General features: G+C 37.1%; 1 pseudogene; it reads left to right on the top strand.

The window, feature by feature from the left end:
- The first annotated feature begins 13,786 nt into the window (after nucleotides 1-13,786).
- Rhog-ps3 (ras homolog family member G, pseudogene 3) overlaps nucleotides 13,787-22,564 on the top strand; it is a 142,122-nt pseudogene continuing 133,344 nt past the window's right edge.

Here is a 22,564-nt window from a genome sequence, read left to right as displayed (position 1 = left end):
GGGGGGGATTTTATACCTGCTCCATCAGTTTAATTCACAAAAGCAAGTCTTTTCTTTTGTTTCTATTTGTTTGTATGTTTTGTTGTCTTTTTGCAATTGTTTTTGATTTTCATTATAAAATGGTGTATTTTTTAAGGAAAATTTGTTGTCCTAGTTTTTCATTTCCATTCTTAATTTTTCTATATTTCCTTTTTTTTAACTCTTCTTAGTTTCACCTCACTTCTCTTTTCTTCCAGATCTGTTCCCTTCCTGTCTCCAAAATAAAATATAATAAGATAAACAAAGAACATAATATTGGGGATGGACAAAGCAATAAAACAGAAGGAAAAGGAGCAGAAACAAGAATCAGATTCCCAGTTGTTAACGCACTCAAGAATGCCATTAAAACAGTAAGCTGAGTGTACCGAGGTAAAAGTGCAGACTAATAAGAGTCTTTAAGACATAGTGGTCCCCAGAGGAATATACTTTTCTTTAACTCGTGGTATTTTGTTTTTTATTCGAAAAATGTTTTTTGGGTTTAGTTTTTAAAGTGTTTCTAAAACACAAGCCTATGTTGATCCAAGCAAACAGCAGTGTGAGGGTTTGCTAAGTTTGTTGCTCCTAAAGAGGTGTTAATGAAGACAGAAATAACAGAGTGGCACCAATCGTTACCGTTTTGCTACTTCCCCTGTGTTATAGTATAATTTGAAATCTGCGATGCTGATACCTACGAAATATTGTTTATTATTCAGGTTTATTCTAAAGGGAGTCTTTTTTGATTCCACATAATTTTACCACGCTCTTTTTTAATTTCTGTGAAGGATATGATTGGTGTTTATACATATACATACATACTATTTTGTCTGTCATGCATTACCTATAACAATGTTATATGTAATGTTATATAATATATATTTTATAAAAGATATTGTTCCTATGATTTGTTCCTCAAAATATTTATTTCAGGACATGATTTTGTACTAACTGGTTTATACTACAACGATGCTGAAAATAAATATCAGGTTTCTGCTGTCACATTTAGTAACTTTTATACATAAAAGCATACACTATTCAAGTGATCTCCTAATACTGTACTGAATAAGACAAGAAGAAAAAACTTCCTTGTTGGGTTTCTGATTTTAATGAAAATATTTTGAGTTTCTCTCCTTTCAACATGATGCTGGCTCTGGGTTTGTTGTATCTTGTTTTATAATTCTGAAATATGTTCTGTTTATTCTTAATAGTGACCACATTTCTAAGGAAACAGAACACTTGCTAAACTAGAACCCATCTATATCAATAAGAATGTGTGCAGGTGGGGTTGGAATATGGAGACGCCCTCCTTCTTCTTTATTTGCATGTGTGCATAATCTTGTGAAGGACACACATGTAACCATAACTGCAGGAGGCCATGTTTACAGTAACAAGGCCACTTATAGAGATATTCCACAGCATTTCTTCCAGTCCATGAGCTTTAACCTAGTATGGGGAACTTTAGAATTCCCAACTGTGTCTGGGTACTTTCAGTTGCTTATTCACAGTGCTTTCTGTAGTCTGTATAAGGGGCTTATTGCTGTGAACAGACACCATGAGCAATGTAAGTTTTATAAAGAACAACATTTAATTGGGGCTGGCTTACTGGTTCTGAGGTTCATGCAGGAGCATAGCAGAATAGCAGCATCCAGGCTGGCCTGGTATGGGGGGGCTGAGTTCTACATCTTCAACTAAAGGAAACCAGGAACAAACTGAGCATCCACAAGTTGCTAGGGGGATGGTCTCGAAGCCCACCTAAGCAGTGACACACTTCCTCTAACAAGGCCACCCCTTCCAACAAAGCCACTCCCTGGGTGAAACGTTCCCACACCATCACAGAGTTATTTATTTTTGTGCAAACAATACCATTAGTATTAAGATAATTATCTACTGAATTAATCAGCAACACATATCTACGGACATAACAGAAATATTTAAAAGGGGACTTGACAAAATGGACATTGGAAAAACAATGTCAGTGTGTTCTCTGCTAAGGTCTTTAAATTCCCTAGCCAAGTTTTTTTTACAAAGAGTGTACTACAACTCCAGAACTCTCTCCTGTGGAAGTGACATCCATCTAACAAATAATGTGGTTAGTTAAGCACAAAATCTTCTTTTCACAATTTCAATGTTCGTGCATTGTACCAGGCAGATCATTATTATAACATATAAGACTTATTAATGGATGAGAAAATCATTGTCTTTTTTTCTATGTTTTATTTTTTTATTGTTTTTTATCATTATGAATGATAACCACCAGGGATAGCTTTCCTGGATAGCTCAAGGTTGAGTTCTCTATGTCCAGGAAACAAAGTGTATAGTGACATTAAAACATGATCTTACCATGAAATCAGGTGAAAATAACTGAGGCTCTTTGCTACATTCTCTTCTGTTCAATGATATGTGTTTTGATGTCTAGAGACAAAGCATTATGAATCAAAAATTATTGTCAAAATACCATTGATTTCATATGATTTGGCTATCTACTGCTTTGAAGAAAACATTCCATGAATGTGGTGTCTATAATCAGAGAGTCTCCACCGCATTAAAATAATTTCTCCTTTAGGAGCATTTCTATATTGGACATACCTTCTTGGATGGAGATGGGAGGTCATGTTAAATTCTTTGTCTCAGTAGGGAGCCATTTCAATTTTTTTTTGGTTCTTTTTTTTTTTTTTTTGGAGCTGGGGATCTAACCCAGGGCCTTGCGCTTCCTAGGCAAGCGCTCTACCACTGAGCTAAATCCCCAACCCCCATTTCAATTTATTGTATGCAAACCATATGCATGTTTTCATGATCTATATGATTTCATCTGTCAGGTCTCTTAAATTTGGAAAACAGAGTTTCCTTGTTTATTTTCTTTCCATTCGCAATGGCTCTGAGATTTCTCCCAACACAAGGATACATGAGAGGTAAAGGGAGAATATTAATAAAGATTATTTTCATTTATGACTGAGGTATCGAATCTCTCTTACCCTTTACACATTGTTCAGATTTGTGTCTCTGCCTTTGTTCCCATCTATAACAAATAGTAGCTTCTGTGACCATAGTTGAGCAATATACTTATTAAAGGGAATAACAGAACGTCATTAGGATTCATTAAATCGCTACATTGCTTTTCCAGAGAAACTGGTGTTGGGTATGTCCCTTGGTCCACAGGTTACTTACTTCCCTTTTCTTGGGCACATGAGCAATGTCATGAATGAACCTCATGGACTGGGAATTGAATCCAACCAATAATTGTTACTAACACTTATTACATTTTTACCAACATTGAAACATGTACACTGTACAGAGCCCACCACTGTAAATTGAAGGATGTCAGCTAAGTTCATCTTTACTATTCTCCTCAGGAATTATGAATAAACTTTCCAATCCATGAACACTATCAAGAACAGTGAGCACTCCAGCCAGTAATGAGCTTAACGACTTCATGTTCAGGAGCTAGGTAAGTGTTATCTCATCAATATGACTTTGCCGTCAGTTTATGTAAAGTGGCCAATAATGTGGGCAGTAATGTAAGTTGTTTGTGAGTTTCTGTGAAGTCTCAGTCATTAAAACTAGTTCGATATAACCCATACATGGCACTGGGGGGGATGTTGGTTGTGAGAGAAGTCAACTAAGTTGTACTCTCGCCATTATTTGGTGATGCATTTTAAGAATATTCATTTACATATTATATATTAAGGAGTTTCTACTGAGGTATTTTTCTCTAGCATTCTTCAGAAGGTCCACAGATTCTGCTGACCCTTAGTCTACCTTCTTCCATTTCTCCATTTAATAATCCCACTGCACAACAACATAAGCCCAAAAGCATCCAGATTTAATTATATTTTTACTTACTAAAGAAAAACTTCAGTCTTTCTAGTTCCTCACTCTATATCTTACCTCTGAGGATTTAAGGATTCTCATGTGCATTTGTAAGGTTTAAAGACTAACAAGAAGTTTTAAGTTGTCTCATAAGATATTTCTCTTTAGCGTTCTGAGTATGCCACTCACCATGACTTTTCTCACTCAGGATGACTTTTTCTAGTTCGATCCGCTTAAGCAGGTGTTGTATGATTATATTATTTCTACACGTGAGTTACATTTCATTGTGTAAACGTACCACATTTTCATTATTTAATCACTTGATTATGGTCACAAAGTTGAGCAATACCTGGGTTAAGAAGAAGGAGCACAAAAATGTGGATGTTTCAATACTACATTGAAAAGGGAACAAAATAATCACAGGAGATAGAGGAAGGGAGGGAACTGAAAGGAAGGGAGGAGGGAGAGGGAAATAGATGCAACCAGATTAGGTATTGGAGTGGTTAGAAGTGAAGTACAGAATATCAGGACACTGAATAAATGTAACTAGCAGTGGGGAATGAGGAACTGGTGGTAGTCACTAAAATTCCCAGAACCCAGGGAAGCAAGAGGCTCCTGGGACCCAAGAGGGATGACAATAGCAGAAATACCCAACAAAAGGGAGATAGAATCTGTAGATACCACCTGCAGTAAATCGGCACAATCCCTAGTTGAGGGATGGGACTACAAACCTATCTCAAAATTTTTAATCCAGAAATGTTCCTGCCAAAGTGAAAGACAGGGACAAAAAATGGAACAGAAAGTGAAGGAAAGGTCATCCATAGACTGTGCTATGTAGGGATCCATTCTGTCCACAGATATCAAACCCCAATACTACTGCTGATGCCCAGAAGCACTTGTAGACAGGAACATGGTATGGTTTTTCCCTGAGGTGTTCTACCAGCACATAACCAAAATAGATGTAGATACAGCCATTCATCAGACTGAGCCTTAAACACCCCAATGGAAAAGCTCCTAGAAAGACCAAAGGAGCTAAAGGGGATTGAAGCAGCATAGCAAGAACAATATCAACTAAACAGAACACCCAGAGCTACCAGAGACTTAACCACCAACCAAGCAGGATAACTGGAGTTTTGCAGGGGTCTAGATACATATGTGGCAGAGGGTGGCCTCATCTGACATCAACAGGAGGGAAGGGCCTTGGTACTCTGAAGGCTTGATGCCCCAACATAGGATGATGTTAGGGTGGTGAGGCAGGAGTGGATAAATGGGTAGAGAACTACTCTCACAGAGTCAAATGGTATGGAGAGAGGGGTTAATTAGTTGGGGCATTGTGAATGGATAAAAAGTAAAGGTGATATCATTTGAAATGTAAACAAAATCATTAATTAAATAACGGTGACAAATCACTTTAAAAAACATTATTTCCATGTGAGAATGACCATGTTATTTTCCTCAGAATCCAAGCATGTGGCAGTGCTCTTGACAGCCAGCCGGAGATGCAGATTCTCACAGTTATGTCTGTTACTACTCTCAGATAACTGCTAAGAAATAGACTTGTTTTCAGTACGGCCAGAAAATTGGCTCTGTACTGTGTGTAGATTCACTGTATGATATAAAAACATTCAGCCCAAAAAGTGGATTTTGTTTGCCTCTGAATGAATGTCTGCATCAGAGTTCCTCAAGAGGAGAGTTTATTTCTCCCAAGGTTTATTCCTCACCTGCATACTGGACAAATCATTTCCATGTTAAAGCAACAACTGAAGCCTCCTTATATGATGATTACATTAGAAAGGCTTCAACCTCTATCTCACATTTACAATTTATCTGCATTGTTTGCCTTTCCATGTTAAAGATTTTTGCTGTGCAGTTTTCTTTTCTTTTTTTTTTTTTTTTTTTTTGGCATACCAGTAACTTTATTTATTTATTTTTTTTATTAACTTGAGTATTTCTTATATACATTTCGAGTGTTATTCCCTTTCCCGGTTTCTGGGCAAACATGCCCCTCCCCCATCCCCTTCCATATGGGTGTTCCCTCCCCACCCTCCCCCCATTGCCGCCCTCCCCCCAACAGTCTAGTTCACTGGGGGTTCAACATTGGTAACTCATGTTTTCTTTTATAGAATAAAAATAATGCTGATTCTAAAGTATTTATTTCCTTCTTACAACTTCCTATATATGTCATCTATACATCTATATATCTAAATACTGGTATTTCTTATTTACATTTCAGTTGTTATTCTCTTTCCAGGATTCCAGGCCAAGATCCCAGTAACCCCTCCCCCTCCCCTTCTATCTGGGTGTTCCCCTCCCCATTCTTCCCCTACTAAAATCAGGGACTAGACAAGGCTGCCCACTCTCTCCCTACTTATTCAAAATAATACTTCTTAAATGTTTAGGAAACACATGAAATAAGTATTGCAAGAGTTTTTCTGAATACCACAAGCTTATAAACATTTACGGAAACTTAATTTTATCACAAGTGGATGATAAAGCATTTTTTATAATATTCAAATTTGGAGAATTTAGTTCCTAAGATTGCTCTCTAGTAAGGATAAAACTCATAGGTTAAACTGAAATTTACATAACACCTAAGATCAATATTTTCTTATGTTAGAGTTGTTAAAAAAATTGATTCTACCTATATTTACTATTGCACAGAACTCTCAGGGGATTAAGAGAATATTTACTACCACATAAAAAAATACTGCAGTACAACAAATTGATTAATTCCAATACTACTTGCTTTCTTTTTTAATTTTTTATTAGAGGTATTTCTTTACTTACATTTCAAATGTTATTCCCTTTCCCGGTTTCTTCTCCATAAACCCCAATCCCTTCCCCTCCCCCATACGGGTATTCCGCCCATCCATGCCCCTTACTGGCACCCCATATCCCCTGCACTTGGAGTCCATCCTTCGCAGAATCAAGGGCTTCCTCTTCCCCTGGTGCCCCAACAAGTTTATTCTTTCCTACATATGCAGTTGGAGCCCAGAGTCAGTCCATGTATAGTCTTTCCGTAGTGGTTTAGTCACTGGAAACTCTGGTTTGTTGGCATTGTTGTTCTTATAGGGTTGCAAGCCCCTTCAGCCCCAAGTGGGTCCTATTCTCAGTAGTGTGGTTTGCTGTTAGCATTAACCTCTGTCTTGGACATGATCTGGATGTGCCTATGAACTCTATTAGGAATGCTCACAAAGAGTCAAGGTTAACATTATAGAATTTACATAGTATATTGGTGCTAGAAATTTGCAATCATGATGCATTATTCGCATTGCCTTTGCTGTTATCCTTCCCCCATAAGCTCACAAATGATATTTATGTATATCATGATTGTATTTTCCTCTGTGTGCATTGTTTTAATTATGTAATGATCATGAATTAATGGAAAGGCCCGTCCATGTAGGTTTATGGAATCTATCATCTATGAGTGTATATCATTATTATGCCACAAAGTTTTACCCAGAAACTATTACATATGCTAAATACAAAAATTGCATACATTAACTTATATAATATAAACAAGAATCACTGCCTTCCCATTTAAATAATAAACTATGCCTACTCCTTTATACATGTTTATGCATGATTTTCTATTCTCTGAATATTTTTCATGGGTACACTAATACATAGGTATGATTATAAGTTATTATGGGTTGATTTAAATGAAGATGACTTAGCATAGTAATACTGGTAAGTGTGCCAGTTGCATGAAGGCCATGTTTAGGTGCAGGATCCTACTCCTTAAGACAGTGCTGATTATAGATTTCATTTTGGAACACAATTCGAATTTAAAATGTTGGTTAATCTCCTGGTAGGCAGTATATCATTGTATCAGATGGAACCCATTGGAATGAAGTGTTTCTAAGCTTGAACAAAGTGCTGATTACATTTCTCTTGCAGTAGCCTGCTTCATATATTCTAGTACTAAGAAAGCTATCCACTAAGATACACAGTAGAATCAAGCTTATAGATCAATCAATACTAGATAAAATTTTATCTGTTTTTTGACTGAACCATGTTTTGACTTCAGCAATAGGGTCTTACTTTCAAATTCTGTCTGGAAACTAAGAATGTTTGCAATTGCCTGAACTGAATGGGAAATTTCTGGAAAGTAAATTCAAATTAGACAATTCAATAATGGGACTGAACTATGTATTTTTTAGGTTATAGTGTCCAGTGGAGAAATCATTGTCTTACTACAAGTTAACACTATTTGGATAATATTTATATGTATATTTGTGCAGTGAAGCCTCTCTTACAGATGTTTGCTTCTGTACACCTTTTTTAAAATATCGTTAGGGAACATATCCCTTTCTCATATTCACTTTTCAAATCTCAGCTTGCACTACCATGACCATTTAATTCAGTGTGATTGTATATGCTTGGCTTATGTAGTGACACTATCAGGAAATGTTGGAGTAGGTGTGTCACTGTTGGTGTGGGCTTTAATACTCTTCATCTTAGCTATCTGGCTTACAATCTTCTGCTGGCTGCCCTATCCCTTGCTCATGAGAAATTTGCTCTCCAAAATGGCTTGCGTGGGCTGAAATGGCTGGGTGAGGCCATGTGTATGCATATCTTCAGACTGTGTATGTGGAGCTTAAGACCTGTCTCAGTACACCAGTACCTGATGCTGGAGATGTGTGGCTTAGTGCGGTTCTGCCTGGAACACACCGTTCCTGCTAGCCGGGCACTGAAAATTATCACCCAGTCCAGGACTTAAACTGTGATAAAGTGGCTCATGTTTTGCCTTTGAATAGAACGTACCAAAAGATGGGACCACTAGTCAGCTGCCATGGACTAGATTCTCCACTGGTTGGGGACAATCTGGTCACCTTTTGCCCAATCCTGACCTGGAGCCACTGCAACATGAGTGTCAAGCACTGGCAGAAGCCCATGGGTGGAGGAAAGACCACTGCAACTGGCTGATTGACCCCTGCTGAAAGCCGAGGCTACCTTGTCCACACACGGGAGCAGTTCTCTTCATGAAGGTCAGAGATAACTGGGTGCTGCTGTGGTGGACAATACAATGTCATCTGGAATGGCTGAACCCCAAACCCCAGCACATCAGCGCAGCAGATGTCTTTGCCATCTCTTGGATGCCCTGATGAAGCCAGCAACTGTGAGTATTATTCATTGCCCAGGACATCAGGAAGGAAGAGATTCAGTGGCATGGGGCAGTAACAAAGCAGATAAAGTGGCTCGGGAAATGGCTATGCAGGAACCTATCCTGGTTACAGGCCTGCAATAGACAGCCCCTGGGAACTGGTATTGGACTAAGGGATGGCCTCACTTAGAATGTACAACAGAAGAAAAGGCCCAAATTGCTTAAATGAAAAAAAAGACAATAGCACACTTGAGGGAAAACTATATTCCTCAGAGAACAAACAAAAATCTCACTTTGCCAAATACTGAAATGGACTCACTTAGATAAGAAGCTTGTCCAAATACTTAAGGTGTATGTAATAGACTTTAAGATTCTAGCCAGAGAGGCAGTAAAAAAAATATAAGGTATGTCAGTAAGTGAATGCTTAGCAAGCAAACAGGGAAAAGAGACCTTGAGAGTTATTGAAAAGTCGAAGTGAACTTCACTGAGATAAAAGCAGAAAAAATATGATCACAAGTATCTCCTAGTGCTTGTAGATACCTTTCCAGGAATAGATAGAAGCTTTCCTCACCAAGCAAGAGACAGCCTCGGCAGTCATGAAGAAGATACTGGAAGAAATCTTCCCCAGGTCTGGAGTGCCCAAGGTAATCAGGTCAGACAATGGCCCTACTTTCGTTGCCAAGGTAAGCCAGGGTGTGGCCAAGTATTTAGAGGTTGATTGGAAATTACGTTGTATTTACAGACCTCAAAGTTCAGGACAGGTAGAGGAAATAAATAAAACTCTAAAAGAGACCCTGACCAAATTGACCATGGAGACTGGCGCAGACTGGGTGGCACTCCTTCCCTCTTGCTCTCTTCAGAGCAAGAAATATCCCTTCAGATTCAGCCTAACCCCCTTTGAGTCTTATATGAGGCCTCAGCTCCTCTGACTGTATTAGATGATGTTACTGAACCAACATGTCATAGTAATAATGATTTGTATGTCAGGCTGCAAGACTTACAGGTGATACAGAAAGAAATCTGCTCACAGCTGGCAGCAGCCTATGCCCTGGGGACCCCCGAGACATCTCATCAGTTCCAGGTCAGAGACTGCAGTTACATACAACGATACAGAGCCCAGACATTCGAGTCTCACCTGAAAGGACTGTACCTGGTGCTGCTGACCACCCTGACAGCCATCAAGTCTCAGCCCTCACCAGCAGCATACTAGCTGTTGGGGCTGAGAGCTGGGACCTAGAGGGACACTCAGATCTTCAAAAAGCTCCCTAGACTTGCACATCAGATAAGTGGATACATCAGAGACGTGACTGTGAGGTTGCTATAATGCTCACTTGAGGAGTGTACTTTAGAAACAAGAATTTCATGTTTGCCCTGGGTTCCATCGGGATAGGTGTGGGGATAGGCTTGATTTCTATTGCAAATGATGTAACATTGCATATGTTAGTACTCCTAACATTTCTTGGGACTGTGCCTCAGGGATCACAATCTGTATAAGTTTAGAAGTTCTAAAAGACAGTCATGACCTTGGTGTATAGGTTCAGATAGTGTCCAGATTGGAATCCTGATGCTAAAGAATTAGTAAGACACAAAAGAGAGTTGAGAATTACTTAGGGCTATCTTAGGTGCAAGGGCAACTACAAGGACATCTGATATTGCCCTGCAACACAAGGATTATGGAGAATTCAAAACTTCCATTGACTCAGATATAAAAAAAAGTGAAAAAGACTTTTTAGCTGACCTCCAAGAATACCTAACCTCCCTCTCAGAGGTAGTCCTTCAGAATAGTAGAAGATTAGACCTGATATTCCTTAAAGAAGGAGTCTGTGTGCTACACTGAAAGAATGTTGCTTCTATGTAGACCATTCAGGAGTAATTAAAGACTCCATGAATAAACTTAGAGAAAGGTTAGACAAAAGACAGAGAGACAGAGAAGCGCATCAGGGATGGTTCGAAAGCTGGTTTAGTAGATATACTTGAGGGACTATTCTGATATCTTCCCTTATGGAACCCTTCTTAGTTTTGCTTCTGCTTCTGATTATAGGTCCATGTGTGTTAAAGAAACTAATTACCTTCATTAGAGAAAGAGTGAGTACTGTTCAGATTTTGATGTTATGCCAACAGTATCATGCTTTAGGAGGACAAGAAAGCCAATATTATAAAGATACAAAAAATTAGTTCTATGATTAGAACTAGCCACTAGAAGAAGTAGGGAATGAAAGAATAAAAAAATGCAGCTAAGAAGTCAGAAGTTTAAAAAAGCCCCAAATACCTCAAATTCCAGACCCTGCCCTCTACCTGTAGGTAAAAGTCACATTTCTTGAGCCTGCTCTCCCAGGAATTAGATAAAAGGACTTAAGATAAGGCCCTTAGAGAACAATCTTGAGAAGCCTGAAGCTTCTCCCACGAACTGATGGACCATAAAGTAAACAATCTTGAGAAACAGGAAGCTCCTCCTTGTGATTTTTCACTGGTATTCTTGACATTTTCCAATGATGCCCTCCCTACCCGCTGGGGTTGAGGTTTCTTCCTTTAAATTCCCCTTGTCTTAGTTACTGGGGGTCGAACTCCACTCCCCCTCCATGGAGTCTCGACCCCAGTGCACTGGTTCCTATCAATAAACCTCATGTTTATTACAGCAAGGATGGTGTCAAGTGAGTTCTTGGAGGATCACATCATCTCGAGACTTGAGTGAGGGTCTCCCCACTCCGGGGGTCTTACATTTCTTACATTTATATTCTCTTTAAGTTATAAGACAGATTATGGACAAGGAAAAAGATTTAAAATTCCTCACTGTATTGTGTGAAACTTTTCACAAATTGATTCTGATATTTCTATCTTTATAAGAAGTTTTTCTTTATATTGTCAGTAATTTTCACCTAGAGTTAAGACTTGTTTGGCATGTTCCATGTAGCCACGGTTTATACATTTGTTTCATCAGATGATGGAATTACTTCTCCACTCTAAGATTAAATATCATATCTATAGCATACTGTACTCAACCCTCCATTTTTGACACAGATAATTAATTTCCACTATACTCTGAAGGACATAAAGGTTTTAAAGTGTTTATCTTGATCAAAACATACCACACTGAGAAGGAAGGATAATATTAGTAATTAAGACTGACAATGTAAAAACCTGTCTTGTGTCCTCAGTGAAGACTCAGTATTTAAGTGCACTGAGTGATCTTACTTAATATATCTATTCAATTCCAAGAACACACGTGACTGTTTAAAAAATGTACCAGACAATCTGAAGAATTATTCTGATATCTTCAGGCTCTGTGCATAAGTGCTTCACAGACATACATATAGAAAACAATAATACATAATCTTAAAAAAATAAATAAAGTCTAAGGCAAAGTATTTGTCTATGTAATTTGCCTGTTATTGAGTGAAATTGGGTCTATTCAGAAAAATCCCTTAAAAAAACAGATAACAACCATTAAATTTGTTGCCATTCAATAAATTCTTACATTGTGGAAAGTCACAAATATGTGAATGTACATATTTAGTATCATATATTTATGATAAAAAGGAATTCCTGAGTATACATGCCTTCCCCTATTCTTCTCCTTGTCTTTCCAATTTTGCCTAAGGAAATAATTGACCTCTAGCATTGAAAACAGGAGTGAAGTTGCAGGAGAGGATAAGGGAGGAGCACCCATGGGTAAAGAGTCAAGAGAGCATGGTCATGAGAGCAGCCTAGTAAGAGCTAAGAACCACCCAGATAAAACATATTCAGGGTTATCAATAGGAAAGTAGATTCTAATATGATAGGGATAGATATCTGCCCAACCCTTGTGCTAATTACGGCTTATTGTAAAAATAAATACTGTGTGTGAATTGTGGGTATTTTTTGGGGGTAGGGAACTAACTCTGTTACCAAAGGTTGGGTAGAAACCCTGGGCTGGGGTTTCAATAATTTCTACAACAAAGAAATTTCCCCACTTCATTTTCAATCAAGTGCTGAGGTGGCAGCTTTATATCCTGATTTAATATGGCCTACTACTTTATGATTTCTCTGACAGTAATGCCACATTTTTTCCTGATCTTTGTCATATCCATTGAACTCAGTGTTTTGCATTTACTTCTCCTTTTCATAGAAAAGTATGATACAAATGTATAATTAACAAATCAATATATTTATCCATTTCAATGGGCCATTTAGTAAATACTTAGAGCATTCAAGGACACTAGTCTTCACTAGCTGGAGCAGGAAGACAGTGATATTTGAAATATAGATGCAGTATTCTGACATGGTCTGAAGGCATCTCATTAAAGTGTTATTTACCAATGTAAGCTTTCAAGAGACAAGTTAATCCTGAACCTTGCAAATATATCCTCAGTGTTAACTACTGGTAGATTATATAGTCCCAAACTAATTCTTCAAGCTATGTATTTATTAAGTATTTTTATTTGTCTCAAATTTACAGTTTAAGATGAAAGTGCTCGAACAATATTTGAGAATTTTGGAGAAAGAAAAGATATTCATACACAAATTAGTAAATATTGCTACTCTGATTATTTGACCTATCAAGTTCAAGAAACTCTTATACTTTTATTCATATTAACTATCCTATCTCCTTAAAAGAAGACTAAAATAATTCTGACAGAAAAAAACTGAGAAGGGGAATGAAATTTTCAAGGAAACTTTCCCTTGTGCCTATGATTGCTGCCATCAAAAGGACAGTATATTGCCAAGATTAGATTTTTGGTGCTGTCTTTTAATAGATATGCTTATATTGCTGTATATAATTTTGTATATTTCTGAGTCCTATGATTTTAATTTTTTGAAATATTGAGTTTAATTATATGTTTGTCATGATATATATATATGTATGTATATATATATATATATACACACAGGTAACAGTTATTATAATAACTATACAACTATAAAAATTAATTAAAACTCTACCCTTAAATGCAGAACAATAATAATAAACTGCACATTCATGGAAATGGATCCTGGAGAGCATTTATCAAACACAGATAGGGAATACTTTCATTGTGTGTTAGAGAAAGACAAGATATCTACTGGTGAAGAAACAAACAATCAAAATTTTTCATCCAAACAATATTTTCTAAATTATTTGTAAATGTATATGAAATAGCTACTTGTTGAAGAGTGGGAAATCACATGCCATTCCTGCTCTCAGTGTATGGACTGACCTATGCAGATCCTGTGCATGTTGTTACTTTCTGTATGTGTTCATATGTGCATCAGCCCTACTATGTCTGAAATGTATGTTTCCTTGCTGGCATTCCTCCCGGCATCACTGGCCTTAGTATCTTTTTACAATGACTTCTACAAGGTTTGCTCAATCATGAAGGAGGAGCTTGGATGGCAATATTGATTTATGGACAGAACGGCCCAAGGTCTTTCACACTGCACACTATCCAGATATGGGTCTCTGTATCTGGCCCCATTTAAAGTGTATGTTAGCTTCTATGATGAAGGTGCAGTAATACATGTCACTATGAGTATAACAATGTTATTAGAAATACATTTATTGATACACATTGTAAGTAGGCAATGGTACAAGCTATTCGCAATATTCTAAGGTATTTTGCCATGGGAAAAAGGACAAAAATGTTTTCTATCTCAGTGAGTAGATCTTAGTTCATCATGTAGTAGTAGCTTTTTCCCAGGGAATTGGAACTATTGTAGCAATGTATGATGTAAGCAGCTGACAGGGTAGATTAAATAATATACAGTTGAGTTGGTTTAAATGCCCCCTCAGGTGCCAGGCAGAATTCTTTTCAGTACCACAAACACTATTCAGTATGTAAAAGCTTTAGTTAGGTACGTGCTTTTCTTCTCTATGTTCAACAGAAATGTAGGGTCCTTTTCCGGAAAAGGGGCATCCTCAGTGTGTATAGAATGATCAAGGCCTTAGGCATAGTCTGATATGTGTTTTGAGGTACTGGTAACTCAGGATGAGTTTTTTTTCTCCTTCCTTAACTATGAGTACTATTGCTTTTTATCAGCTGAGTAATAATCCATTTTGTATTGTACCATATTTTCATTAACCATTTCCCCATTTCTGGACAGCTAGGCTGTATCCTCTTTCTTTCTGATTTGAATATAGCAGCCATCAATGGGAAGTAAGTTCCTCTATACAGAATATAGGGTCTTTTCTTTTTAATCTGCAGTGTAATATTCCCAGGGTTAAAAGGCAAAATCACACTGATTTCCAAAAGGAAATACAACTGTATATTGCCACTATTAGTGTATAATGATTCTTATTACTCTTCACACTTTCTACAATGTGCGGTCATTTATTTCATTGATTTTGGCCATTCTTGTTTGTGAATGATAAAATCATAATATGGTTTGAATATACATATTCCTGATTAGTAGGAACGTTGAACTGTTCTTTTAATAACTCAAGCATTTGAATGGTCAATTATGGGTCATAAGAGGAAGAGATTTTTATTTGTATAAAAAAGGGATATTAGGGTAAATGCATAGAAATTAGAGATACAGAGAACGATGTAAGGATTAATATACAGAAAGAAACCACAGGAAATAAGGCACCTAAAACCTTTAAGACATACTTCAGAGGAAGACCTTAACCAATTTCACTCTGTGTTGGTGTGTGTGTGTTTGTGTGTGTGTGTGTGTGTTTGTATGTGTACATTTTTGTGAGTGAGTGTGTGTACTTTGTGTGTAAATACACACAATTTTGTGCTTTAACTGTCATAAAAGAGCACAGTCACATAATGAATACAACTTGGCCAATTAATTTTAGAAACATCTAGTTCATAAGTAAGGTAGGGAAAATTATAAAGTTCTAAGTTTCATGGGCGATTTTTTTAATTGGATAGTTTTATTTTCATTTCAAATGTTATTCACTCTCCTGCTTTCCAAACCATAAGACCCATATCCCCTGCCCTTCCACCTTTTTATATAAGGTTGTTTCACAATCCAACTACCCCCTTCCCATCTCCCGGCACAGACATTTGCCTACACTGGATGGGTCCAGCCTTGGCAAGATGTGCAGATTTCTGAGAGGGTAAATTATATGTTACAGAGAAATCAACGAGCCGACAGCAAATTAAATTGCCATTAAACATATAATCTCAGGAGAAAAACTCTATTTGGCCCTCCTATATCTCAGACACCAATTTCATTCATTCCCTTAAAGCCACAAGCCACGTGATGCTTGAAGTAGTGATTACCTCTGTGCTCATAGTGTCATAAATCTTTGGACAGAACGAAAAGATTGATGTAAACATTTACAAAAGTTCTGAGTACAAAGCAGAGGGACCCAAGAATATGAAATGACAGTGCTGTCTTTAAAGCATTTAACAGTCATCTCAAAGCAATATCCTATATTTGACTGTTACAGGGGCCATCTGAGGTATGCTCTCCTTCAGAGTTAGAACACTAATACTGCAGGACACTGTTCAGTAGCATATTACATTATGTGCAAATTAACTTAAATGATTAATGGGAATTCAAAATCAACGTGAATCCTGTGAGGCTGACTGACTTTAAAAATGGATGAAATATTTGCCATGAGCACATTCAAAACACAGAATTAAAAGTGAAATTATAAAAAAAGGGAAATTGATTTATTCGACCATTATGTATATGATATGTATACTTCATTCTGTATAGGTGCATTTTCTTCCACATAATTTTCATTTTAGTTTTATTAAAGTTTATATTAAAATGATGGCTTTATTAGTTAAAATGTTGAACCTGGTCATTCTTTTTTTTTCTTTTATTTCGGAGCTGGGGACCGAACCCAAGGCCTTGTGCTAGCTAGGCAAGCGCTCTACCACTGAGCTAAATCCCCAACCCCGAAGCTGGTCATTCTTTAAAATACCCCTTCACTGTGAGAATTGCCATGTTAACTTCTTCAGCCACCATGGATGGGGCTGTACTTCTGGCACCAGTAATTGCAGGTACCTCCTTCAGTGATGGTAATTACCACTTCTGGACTGACCCAGGAGATGTGCTATTTTCAATTAGGGGAGAGCAAAAATCTCTGTGGAGGAGGATGGCAAGGAAGTTCATTCTGAATGATCAGAAGTACTTGAGTTAACAGGTAGTTCCTGTTTGCACCTGCATGTATGTAGTACTCAGAAGTCTGCATGAGGACTGGACAAATTTACCATAAATTTGTTTTGCATGTGGAATAAAAGTATTCCTCCTTAAATTAACCACTCTTTAACCACTCATAAAATGATTTCTAATCAAAATCATCAACCTGTTGAAAGCCCAATCAAATCTTTTTTTGATGAAACCCCATTTCCTGAGAGACTAGGGGCTAAACTCCAATTCACAAAGAAGAAGATCACAAAGTTCACCTAAGCAAACATCCTACAGAAATCCATCCTCATTAGCAACAGCCAGCCACTAAGGTAAAACAGCAGAATCGTGATACATATAGATGTCTTAAGACATCCTGCAGAAAATAGATAACTTAACCATTCTGTTCATCGGGTAGTTCTCTCCCCCTGTGCAGTTCCTGCAGACTATACCAGAAATGCTGTTGTTAAAATATTAAGCTGCTGAGCCTTATGGAAATTTCCAAAATTTGCTATAAACACAATAAAAACATTGAACATGTGGTTGGGTGCTTTTAATTGACATTCTGTGACATGGACCATTGGTGATATTGATCTAGAATTCATAATTAAGACCCTTATGTATTTACAAACAGTTTTTGAGGTCCTAAAACATGGGTGTAGCAGAGTAAACCACCACTTAAATAGAACCCCTTACCTTGTTGGTTGATGTTATACTCTTCTTTGAAAGAGCTGAGGAGATTGGCCTTTCCTAGGATAAACAGAACACTATTTCTTTTTTAAAAACATTTATTTATATATAATAAGTTCACTGTAGTTGTCTTCAGACACATCAGAGATTCTATCAGATCCCATTACAGATGTTTGTGAGCCATCAGCTTGTTGCTGTGATTTAAACTCAGGACTTCTCAAAGCGCAGTAAGTGCTTTTAACGACTGAGCCATTTCTCCAGCCCCCATAATTCTAATCCTAATTCGTTTTTTTCCTTTCATGTATACACACATAGACTGTGGCCTTAAGCCAAAATTTTAATTCTTGTTCTTCAGTATTAGTTATATTCAATTTCTATTTCCTGCCTTTTAAGATTTTCTATCATTATTTTTCCGTTTATTCTTCTCTCATTCATTACAACTCATTTCCCTCCTCCAATTCCACACAACTCTCTGCAATATCTCTCCTCTCACCATGATCCACACTTCTTCCATTCTGTTATACAGAGGCAGAGAGAAAGAGAGAGCGAGGGAGAGAGAGAGAGAGAGAGAGAGAGAGAGAGAGAGTGAGTATACATAAGGATGTGTCAACTGAACATTGTAGGTTAGCATAAAAATTATCATAAGCTTAGAAATAAAACCGGTTATCAAGACTGGGCGAGAAAACCATCAGCGATTTAATTTCTTCTGGAGAAGTAATTGAAAGCGTACATTAGGATGGATGGTATGTTTCCTTGTTAACAATTAGTTTTAAATCTCATTCCTAAGCTATTGTGAAAAGTGAATTTAGAAGCACAGTAATTCATAAAAGATGCTGTCTAGACGATATTGGCTGGTATAAAACCATATTAAAGCTGAGAAAGTCCTTTTCTTTCCAGTACCATCAACACTAACTAATATCCTATTCCAGCAAACTGATCCAGTGAGTAGACTGTCTACAGGAAATAAGTCAAAAAAGCACTCCATAGACTGTTGCCCTTCCAAGTCAGGTTCTGGACTCTGGCAAGAGAAAATATGGTGAAACTACAAGGACCAGAGTTCCTTTCCGTTTTCAACTTCCCCTGGAGTAAAGTTTAGAACTGACACCCACTTCATTAAATTCCTGTGGTTTTAGAACACGTGAAGGTGCTTTGCTTTTCTTTTTGTCACATTCAGGATTTCGTTGATTGAATCATGACTTTGCCATTATTACTTATAATACAAGTCTCCCTTTTTTTCTTTTTTTATCTTGAAATGCGGTCAAAATATTTGCTTCTTTAATAAGAAAGTGAAGAATTCAGCATTAATTCAGGGATGAGAGAAGTCACGATTCAGTAAACATAGCTTTGAAATGAAAAATTTTTCATGGAATTGTCAGCAAATTCTTAGGCTTTTTTTTATTAAACCTAAATTTAGATGTGATACTTTAAATGGAATGTGACGTCAAAACAGGACATGCTTTAAATTCTGAAGTTCGTTAATACATCTTCCAATATATTATTAAGCGCAGAAGTACAAGACAACGCTATATGAGAAATATTTGTTTCTGTGCTACGTACTTTGTCATCAAATACTATGTCAATTACAGGGTATGGGGACGGGTGGTCTCCAATACCTTACGAACCTTTTTTCTATTTTGTAACAATCATTACTCTATTTATGCTGTCAGTAAAGCGGTTTGTTTTGATGTCAAAAGAAACTTCAACATAGTCTTCTTGTGAAGACATGTTTGTTGTATCAGAGTATATCATAGGATCTTGACAATTCATTTATACCTGAAGAAGCAGTGAAGGACCAGTGGAGGGAAAACGATTAAGTACTGAGGAAGAGTAGGTCAAGAAAGATGTGAGTGATAAGACATCGTCTTGAAAAGATGAGGGATGAAAAACACAAAGAGATATGCAGACATAGATATGCTTATGGAAAAGTGGTTCTAATTAAAATCTAATCATGTGTGAAAGTACACAGATGTTGTAAATGAAAGATTCTGTACACTAGATAAATAGTGACTGAGGAAGGAATTAATATCATTTCTTGGACATACAAGTGTTTTATGTTGTTGTACCTGCTTGTTCTTCTTTCTGATAGGACTGTTTCCCCTTATGTTTTCAGGGATCTGTCTCCAGAGCATTGTACATGTTTGTAAAATGGTCTACTTGTGTTTTACAGTGTCATTCCAATAATTCAAGTTTTTCAGGTCTTTCCGAAAGAAGATCTTCTCTTTTCAAACATATCTCCACTTTCCAATAAACAACCCTAATATTTTTCATGAATTCGATAGTCAAACACAAGTTTTGCCCTAACTCATCATAGTAAAATAAAATTAAATGTAAAATTGATTAAAAATTCCATTTCACTGAATTAATGACAGAGGATTCTGAGATCTATAACAAGTCTTAAGAGCCAGGCAACTGGTAGGTCCATTGGAAAGGACTAAGTCCTAGTCCTCATAACATGGGATGTTGAAAAATGTTGAGAAATATTCTGTAATTCATTCTTACATTTATGTACGAATACTATGTCATTCTTTTCAATTTCTGTAATTTCCTCATGGAACCAAAAATTGTAGGACATACATAAACTCTTGTCATGTGATAAATAAAGTACTTTTATCTAGGTAGAAATATTACATATCTCTATAGGTTCTTGCAGTCAATCCTCAACCTGTGAACACAATACCTTAGTCAGCAAAATGCTCTGAATATGATAGCAGCATTCCAAATTTTTACCTCACGTTTTAAACAGGCCACTTTAATATTACTTTTTCCCATTTTTATTAAAATACCTCCCTTCTTTCCAAAGGATTTGTCAACTGTTAAAACTATTAACTACTCATACAGATAAACTCTGTTCAATTAACATAATCTATATGTCTGCTTGTGATGATCTGTGATGCAAGTGGAGATGAAGACTCACTCTCCTATCCTCTTTAGACATGTGCTCCATAGAAAACTATTCAAACACTAATATACTGCAGCAAACAATAAAATACTTTTTTCACCTTGCAGCTTTTTTTTGGATACTTTTATTTACAATTCAAATATTAGTCCATTTCCCACATTCCCATTCATAACCCATCTAAGCCATATCTTCTTGCCCTTCCACGTTCTAAGAAGGTGTTCGGTGACCAAACAACTCACCCATTCACACCTCCACACCCTGACATTCTCAGATACTGAGTGTCCACCTGTGGCAGGATGAAGGACTTTTACACCCATTGTTGCCCTACAAGTCCATCCCAGCTACATATGCAGCTGGACCTATGGGGTTTTTCGATGTGTACATTTTGGATGATGGTTTAGGCCCTGGAGTTCTGCTGGGTTGATATAGGATTGAAAACCCCTTCAGCTCCTTCAATCCTTTCTCCAATCCCTACAATGCAGACCCCAATCTCAGTTCAATGGTTGGCTGTGAGCATTTTCCTCTGAATTTGGCAAGCTCTGGCAGAGCATCACAGGAAACAGTTATGTCAGGCTCCTTTCAGCATGCAATTCTTGGCATTCACAATATTGTCTGCATTTGATAGCTTTATGTATGTGGAATGGATCCCCATGTGTGGCAGGTTCTGAATAGCCAAACTTTATCTCCCTATCTCCATATATATATATATATATATATATATATATATATATATATATATATATATATATTTGTTCCCAATTTTAAGAAGAACTGAAACAACCACACTTCGGTCTTCCTTCTTTAGATTCATTTGGTTTGTGGATTGTATCTTGGGTACTTCAAGCTTTTAGGCTAATATCCACTGATCAGTGAATGCATAACATGTACTAAGTTTTGTGATTGGGTTACCTCACGTAGGACGATATTTTCTAGTTCTATCCATTTGCCTATGAACATTATGACGTCATTGGTTTTCGTATTGGAGTAGAACTCCATTTTGTAGATGTACCACATTTTCTGTATCCATTCTTCTGTTGAAGTGCATCTGTCTTATTTCCAGCTTCTAACTATTAAAAATAACTCTTCTATGAACATAGTGGAGCATGTGTCTTTGTTCCATGTTGGGGTATCTTTTGAATATATCCCCAAGAAAGGTATAGCTGGGTCCTCAGGTAGTGCAATGTCCAATTTTCTGAGTAAGCTGCAGACTGATTTCAAGTGTACTTATACCAGTAGCAATCCACAAACAATGGAGGAGTATTCCCGATTCTCCACATCCCTGCCAGCATCTGTTGTCATCTGAGATTTTGATCTTAGCTATTTTGACTGGTGTGAGGTGGAATCTCAGGGTTGTTTTGATTTGCTGTTCCCTGATTACTAAGGACTTTGAGCATTTCTTTATGTACTTCTCATCAATTCTATACTCCTCAATTGAGAATTCTTTGTTTATCTCTGTACCCCATTTTAATAGGATTATTTGGTGCTCTGGAGTCTAGCTTCTTGAGTTCTTTTCATAATTTGAATATTAACCCTCTATCAGATGTAGGATTGGTAAAGAACTATTCCCAATGTGTTGGTTGCCATCTCGTCCTAATGACAGTGTCCTTTGTTTTACAGAAGCTTTGCAGTTTTACGAGGTCCCATTTTTCCATTCTTGATCTTAGACAAAAGCCATTGGTATTTGGTTCAGGAAAATTTCCCTGGTGCCTGTATGTCCGAGGATCTTATCTACTTTCTCTTCAATTACATTGAGTGTATCCGGTTTGATGTGGAGGTACTTAATCTACTTGGACTTAAGCTTTGTACAGTGTGATATGACTGCAACAATTTGCATTCTTCTACATGGGGACTTCCTTTGAACCAGCACAAGTTTGATGAAAATGCTATCTTTTGTACACTGGATGGTTTTAGCTCCTTTGTCAAAGATCATGTGAACACAGGTGAGTGGGTTCATTTCTGAGTCTTCAATACTATTCCATCGAACTACCTGCCTGTCTCTA

Source organism: Rattus norvegicus, chromosome 1 (genome assembly GCF_036323735.1).
Source record: "Rattus norvegicus strain BN/NHsdMcwi chromosome 1, GRCr8, whole genome shotgun sequence".
Classification (NCBI taxonomy): domain Eukaryota; kingdom Metazoa; phylum Chordata; class Mammalia; order Rodentia; family Muridae; genus Rattus; species Rattus norvegicus.
The sequence above is the reverse complement of the archived record's forward strand: the minus strand, read 5'-3'. Positions and strand labels throughout refer to the sequence as shown.